Source organism: Sciurus carolinensis, chromosome 13 (assembly GCF_902686445.1).
Source record: "Sciurus carolinensis chromosome 13, mSciCar1.2, whole genome shotgun sequence".
NCBI classification, from domain to species: Eukaryota; Metazoa; Chordata; class Mammalia; order Rodentia; family Sciuridae; genus Sciurus; species Sciurus carolinensis.
Window position 1 is genome coordinate 50,304,774 of NC_062225.1, and position 6,887 is coordinate 50,311,660.

The 6,887-nt window shown below is 35.3% G+C and overlaps 1 pseudogene; it reads left to right on the top strand.

The window, feature by feature from the left end:
* Positions 1-3,152: 3,152 nt before the first annotated feature.
* On the top strand, positions 3,153-4,536 carry LOC124963737 (26S proteasome non-ATPase regulatory subunit 12-like; annotated as a pseudogene).
* Positions 4,537-6,887: the final 2,351 nt, after the last annotated feature.

A 6,887-nucleotide genomic window follows, 5' to 3' on the forward strand; every position in this document is an offset into this window, starting at 1 on the left:
TTGAGGAATATTGGATTGAGCTCTTCTTTAAAGGTTTTGTAGAACTCGGCTGAGAACCCATCTGGTCCCGGACTTTTCTTTGTTGGTAGGCTTTTGATGACCTCTTCTATTTCATTGCTTGAAATTGATTTATTTAAGTTGTGTATGTCCTTCTTGTTCAGTTTAGGTAATTCATATGTCTCTAGAAATTTGTTGATGTCTTCGAGGTTTTCTGTTTTGTTGGAGTATAGATTTTCAAAATAGCTTCTAATTATGTTTTGTATTTCACTCGTGTCTGTTGTGATGTTTCCTTGTTCATTCCGAATTTTAGTAATTTGAGTTTTCTCCCTCTTTCTCTTTATTAGTGTGGCTAACGGTTTATCAATTTTGTTTATTTTTTCAAAGAACCAACTATTTATTTTGTTAATTTTTCCAATTGTTTCTTTTGTTTCAATTTCGTTGATTTTGGCTCTGATTTTAACTATTTCCTGTCTTCTACTACTTTTGGTATTGGTCTGCTCTTCTTTTTCTAGTGCTTTGAGCTGTAGTGTTAAGTCGTTTATTTGTTGATTTCTACTTCTTTTTTTGAATGCGCCCCATGAAATAAATCTTCCTCTAAGTACTGCTTTCATAGTGTCCCAGAGATTTTGATATGATGTGTCTTTTTTCTCTTTTACTTCTAAGAATTTTTTTATTTCCCTCCTGATGTCTTCTGTTATCCATTCATCATATAATAGTGTATTATTTAATCTCCAGGTATTGGAGAAGTTTCTGTTTTTTATTCTCTCATTTATTTCTAATTTCAATCCATTATGATCTGATAGAGTACAAGGTAGTATCTCTATCTTCTTGTATTTGCTAAGAGTAACTTTGTGGCATAAAATATGGTCTATTTTAGAGAAGGATCCATGTGCTGCTGAGAAGAAAGTGTATTCGTTCTTTGTTGGATGGTATATTCTATATATGTCGGTTAAGTCTAAATTGTTGATTGTGTTATTGAGATCTATGGTTTATTCAATTTTTGTTTGGATGTTCTATCCAGTGGTGAGAGAGGTGTGTTAAAATCGCCTAGTATTATTGTGTTGTGGTCTATTTGATTTCTGGAATTGAGGAACATTTACTTTTTATACAATAAATTAGTTTGATTGAAAGCTTATTAATATCAATGTCAATATAGAAATATATATGTTTATCTCAACTTTGGTTCTACCTGGTGATAAATCAGTAAGAACCAGCAGAGTGAAACAAGATGATAAGGGATTATGGAAGTGTGTTATTTGAGGATTGGTTAGTGGAGAGAGTAGGGTTGTTTTTCTTATAGAAAGAAGGAATTATGGAAGATTTGTAGATATCTTTTAAAATTAGAAAGAATGTCACAGAGGAAAGAAAGAAGTCTTTGTTGCTCCAGTAGATGAGGATTCATCATATAAATTCCAGAAAGACAGGATTTAACACAGTAGAAGGGAAAGTTTTCTCACAATTTAGCACACGGCTATTTTTCTCTCTACAACACAAACAGTTACTACATTAATATGGTAAAATCGTCCACAAAAATGTTTAATATTTAAAAAGATAGGGTTTAATCATCTTCCTGTGTGTCTGTTAGTCTACTTGGGTTGCTCTAGTGAATTTTCATACGTGGGGTGGCATGTAAACAACAGAAATTTACTTCTTGCAGTTCTGGAGGCTGGCAAGTCCAAACTCAGGTTTAGCAGATTTGGTGTCTGGTTTTGAGAGCCTGTTTGGTTGGAGCCTGTTTCTTGGTTCGTAGACAGTGCCCCACCTATGCCCTCACACGGTGGAAGGGAATACCGGCTCTCTAGGTTCTTTCATAAAAGCACTAATCCCATTCATGAGTGAAGAGACCTAATGACCTAATAACATCCCAAAGTCTACACCTCCTACTACCATCAAATCAGCGCTTAGGATTCAAAGCATTTGGGGTTCAGACAGGACTGGTGAATTGTTGAAGAGATTAGATTTGGTAATTCCACAAGTTCCATTTAAGTCTTAGAACCTGTTCTTACACCCTTAACGCATCTTTGCAGGATTTCCCTGGCTTTGGAGAAAGCAAATCTCTTTGCAAAAGAGAGTTGGTAGGTATAGTTGGTAGGTATGGTTCTATGCTATTTTGCCAAAGTTTAGTCAAATTACATCTTCACTTCTTTGTCTTTTGTCTGTGACCACCATTGCTTTACTTTTATGTCTCAAATTGAAACTCATCCAAAGAGAAGATCTGACTGATGGAGTTAATTGCCGTTTACTCATTTTACTAGAACTGTCTGACCAGACCACCTCACAGAGAACTGGCCAACTTGCAGTATAGACAGACTGCCTTTGAATCAAAAGCCAACCCAGAAAAATCAGCCACAACCATGGTAGCAGCTGTGCACTCTAGACCAGCATGGCAACTGACTGAGCCTCATCTCCTAGAGAGAAGATCTGGAAATGGCAAGCACACTGAGACACAGTATGCCAAGGATAATCAGTATTCCTATCGAAGCATTTTCTTTTATGTCTCATAATCTACTGAATATTTTACTCAAAGAAGGGAAAGAGGGCTAACTTGATTTTCTACTCTAGACATCTAACAAGTTATCTTGCGGGTCTCATGCACGTGCATTAAATAGATTTAGAATGAATATAAGGCTATTTTAATTATAAGTCCGACAGGGTTTGACCAAATCAAGTAAACACACTTTTGAACACCTACTTGTCTATGGCACTAAGTAGATTAGATTTTCTGAATTCTTACTATATTTTCACCTTTGAATTCAGATTCAACTTAGGTTTACTGAATATTAAGTAGAAGATTGAATTTATTTGTGGGTTCATACTTCCTTTCTATTCCAGGAAGGATTTAAGATAGATTATAAAGCATCATAAAATATGACAAGATAGCATAAATTTAAAGTGAGGCTAGCAAGGAAAATATGTATTGGTGCAAAATGGAAACAAGATTGAAAATGGAAATGGTAGGAATATGCAAAATATAGAACCATAAAGGTGTTTCTAAGCATTCTGGGGAAAAACTTATCAGTTGGAACTTGATGTCATGTGACATGAAAAAAAAAAACAACAAAAAATGATGGGTATAAAGTACAACTATTCTCGGGTGTGGGTGACGAGTGGTGGCCGAAGCAAGGGGACAGCAGGGGACTTAGGCTGGAACCATGGTGGACCGCGGCTCTGAGCGGGCTGATGGGTGCAGGGTCAAGATGGAGGTGGACTACAGCACCACGGTGGGTCAGCGCCTGCCCGAGTGTGAGAAGCAGGCCAAGTTTTAGGAAGGAAGACTTCAAGAAGTCACTGAAACCCTTCCCTCTTCAGAAAAAACAAACACGTACTGCTCCTGATATGGTGTCTACATCCTGAATCTTAGTTGCAGAGGTGAAGATGTGCTATGAGGCTGAAGAATGGGATTTACTTCATGAACATATTATGCAGCTGTCAAAAAGGTGGAGTCAGTTAAAACAAGATGTTGCAAAAGTGGCTCAACAGTGCCGTACTTATGTTGAAGAAATCACAGACCTCCCAGTCAAACTTAGATTAATTGATACTCTATGAAAGGTTACAGAAGGAAAGAGTTATGTTGAAATTGAACGTGCTCGACTGACTAAAACATTAGCAACTATAAAAGAGCAAAATGGTGACATGAAAGAGGCAGTCTCCATTTTACAAGAATTACAGCTGGAAACCTATGGGTCAATGGAAAAAAAAAAAAAAGAGCGAGTGGAATTTATTCTAGAGCAAATGAGGCTCTGCCTTGCTGTGAAGGATTATATTTGGACACAAATTATCAGCAAGAAAATTAACACCAAAGTTTTCCAGAAGGAAAACACAGAGAAATTAAAGTTGAAATACTATAATTTAATGATTCAGCTGGATCAGCAAGGAGGGATCCTATTTGTCTATTTATAAACACTACAGAGCAATATATGATACTCCCTGTATATAGGCAGAAAGCGAAAAGTGGCAGCAGGCTCTGAAAAGCATTGTTCCTATGTTATCCTGGCTCCCTTTGACAATGAACAGTCAGATTTGGTTCAACGAATAAGTGGTGACAAGAAGTTAGGAGAAATTCCCAAGTACAAGGATCTTTTAAAGTTTTTTACTACAATGGAGTTGATGCGATGGTCCACGCTTGTTGAAGATTATGGAATGGAATTAAGGAAAGGTTCCCTTGAGAGTCCTGCAACTGGTGTTTTTGGTTCTACAGAAGAAGGTGAAAAAAGGTGGAAAGACTTGAAGTCTTGAGTTGTCGAACATGATATTAGAATAATGGCCAAATATTATACTCGGATAACAATAAAAAGGATGGCACAAGTCCTCGATCTGTCTGTGGATGAGTCAGAGGCTTTTTTCTCAAATCTAGTAGTTAACAAGACCATCTTTGCTAAAGTCGAGAGGTTGGCAGGAATCATCAACTTCCAGAGACCCAAGGATCCCAATAATTTATTATATGACTGGTCTCAGAAACTGAACTCACTGATGTCTCTGATTAACAAAACTATACACCTTATAGTCAAAGAGGAGATGATACATAATCTACAATAAGGGTCCCATTGCTTTAGAAAAGAGTTGAAATAGGAAGTCATTTAAAAAAAAAAAAGACTGTTAAAAAAAGAAAGTAGAACTATTTTCACAATAGAGAGCTGAGTTCTCAAATCAAGAGCATATAATGATCTTCTCAATGACATCTTTACAATTGATGTAACCATGAGTTTCAGATATTTCCTTTGTTTATTCTAGGTAGTTTTATGTATATTATACTTATAGTGGCACTTTTGAGTACTTATTTAAAAATATTTTTTCAGCTTGTATTATGTTTATGCCACTATTCTAGATTTTGGGAATACAGATTATTCTATAAACAGCTAATTAAATGAGATAGATAAGATGCTTACTCAGAAGAAATTAGATTGAGATGAAATGAAGCAAATCAATAAACAAGCAAATAGGCAAACAAGACTACTCCAGGTTATATTCAGATCTGTGGAGGATAAAAAAAAAAAAAAAGGAATGTGTTAGTTAATTCTTGGAGTTGGGGTGAGCTAAGTTGATTGTGGATTGAATAATCTATAAATTCCATATGGAAGAGAAGAGAAAAAGTCACACAAATACTTTGAAATGTTTCTGCAAGCTGCTAGGAAAGTAGAAACTGGAGGAAGGAAGCTGTCATTGCAAATATGAAAGCAAAGGGACTAGTTAAGAAACTATTGTGGGAATTCATGCAAAGTATAATGAAGGTGTAGACCAGAGTGAAACAGAAGAGACAATGAACTTGGGATATTTATGGAAGTAAAATAAACAGGGTTCTATGTAACAATTTCATACATGAGACAACTAATTTTCATGGGCAGTGATTTTTGGGAATAAGACACTCAACAAAGTGAAGTGACAACCTATGGAATGGGAGAAAATATTTGGAAACTATTCATCTAACACCCAGATGGTTAGCATGCAGAATATGTAAAGAACTAGAAAAACTTAACAACAAAGACCCAATTAGAAGTGGGAAAACTATCTGAATGTATACTTCTTTAAAAAATGAACATGCTCAGTATTCGCAGCCATCAAGGAAATAAATGCAAATCAAAACCCACAATGAGAGATTCCACACTAGTTAAAATGGTTATAATTAAAAAGACAAAAGCAAGCAAACAAACAACAACAAAAACACGAAGGTGGAAAAGAGTGAACACTTCTACACTGTTGGTGGGAATATAAATAACTATTATGAAGAATAGTATAGAGGTTTATAAAAAATTAAAATGGATCTACCATATGATACAGCTTTCTCACTGCTGGGTGTATATCCAAAGGAAATGAAATCAATATATCAAAGAGATACTGGCATTCCCATGTTTATTACGGCACTGTTTACAGCAGTCAGAATATGGAATTATCTTCAGTGTCCATCAATGGATGAATGAATAAAGAATGGACAAGGAAAATGTGATATGTATATTGTATGTGTATATATATATATCCATATATATATATATATACACACATACATATATACACACAATACACATACATATATATACACATACATACATATATATATACATATATATAATATACAAATATACATGATAAAATATTATTAAACCTTTAAAAGGTTTGTGATAATGTGGATGGAACTGAAGAACATTAGGTTAAGTAAAATTAGTCAAAAACCAAAACACAATTATCACATGTTCTTTCTCATATGTGGAAGCTAAAAGTAGGTGATCTGAATGTGGAGTAGGTATTACTAGAGGCTGAGGACTGGGGAGGGGCAGAGGGAGGATGGGTGAAGTGTACTGAAACATGGTTAGAAAGAATAAGTTTAATGTTCTATAGGGTGGTGGGCTGATTATATTTCTAAATACCTTTGACACATTTCATAAAGAGCTAGGACAGAGGAGCTCAAGATCTCCAAACATAATGAATGATAAGGAAAGGGAAAAGTCAAAATACCTGTTTCGATAAGTATGCATTGTTGGAATGTTACACTGTAGACCATAAATATGTACAATTATTATATGTTAATCAAAATTTTAAAAGAAAACTAATTTTTAACAAAGCCATTTAAAAGCAGCACAAGAGCCAGGACCAGTGGCACACAACTGTAAATCCTGGTGGCTCTTGTGGCTGATACAGGAGGATCACAAGTTCAAACCCAGCCTCAGGAACTTAGCCAGACCCTGTTTCAAAATAAAAAATAAAAAGGCCTGGGGATATGGCTCAGTGGTTCAGAACCACTGGCATTGAGATGGAACCTTGTGTGATGCATGTAAAGATGGCCAATTTTTATGTCTATATCAGTTAAAATTTTAAATATAAATATAAAAACGTGGAAAAAATAAAAGTGATGCACAGGATTGAAAAAAAGTAGAAAGGGATAAATAGCCATGGGA